Below are 963 nucleotides of genomic sequence, written 5' to 3' on the forward strand. Positions count from 1 at the left end.
TGGCGCACAGGTATACACCCTCGTCAACGGTATGACGGGGGTGGAAGATGGTGACGTCCGCCTCGAGGCTATGCCTTCAGTAGATGCTTTTCTTGAGCTGGACGAGATGTCCCTTGAAGAGTTCGGCAGTGCCTTGAAGGCAGGCGATTCGGCCGAAGTGGTCCTTGTACGACCGGACGAGGAGATAAACTCGTCATCTCTTCTGGATGAAGTTGCCTTGGAGGGCACCAAAAGAGTGCTGAGAGCACGAAGTGAATCGTCGATCCTACGGAACCCCTTGGATCCGTACTATCTTTTGGTAAAGGAATTTCAAGACGTCGTCTCCAAAGACCCGCCTTCAGTCCTACCTTCAGACCGAGGTGTTCGTCATGAGATCGACCTGGTTCCGGGAACCAAATACTGCGTAACACGCCAATGACCCCTGGCCAAGGAGCAGTGAGACTTCATTGACGCCTTTTTCCGTGCCGTTCACAACGCAGGATAGTACGTGAGAGCAAGACTCCCCATTCGACATCCACGTTTGTGTTCGGAAGCCGATCGGCAAGTGGCGTATCGTTCATGCTTCCAATAAGCTCAACGCTGTCACCATTCTGGCACAGACGCCGATTCCTAGAAAATATGTTCTTCAGAACAACATGGTGGGATGTACGAAGTACAGTAAAACCTGTCTAAATTAAACATGTTGGGACTGGGGGCAGTGTTTAATTTAGAGAGGTTTGTAAATTAAACAGGTTTAATTGAGACAGGTTCTACTGTATGGTGCCCAACATGGGTCCATATCTTTTGTTCAATTTAGAGAGGGTTTTAAATTAAAAGGGTTTAATTTAGACTGGTTCTACTATACAGTGCACTCGACTTGGTAGACGGGTAAACCCTAGAAGATTAATCGTCTCGTGACGCAGTTGTCAGGCCCCACAGGGCGTATGTACAGACATACTTTGACGACATTTTCGTTCACAGTCG

This window comes from Plasmopara halstedii, assembly GCF_900000015.1.
Source record: "Plasmopara halstedii genome assembly, contig: Scaffold_1877, whole genome shotgun sequence".
Taxonomy (NCBI): Eukaryota; Oomycota; class Peronosporomycetes; order Peronosporales; family Peronosporaceae; genus Plasmopara; species Plasmopara halstedii.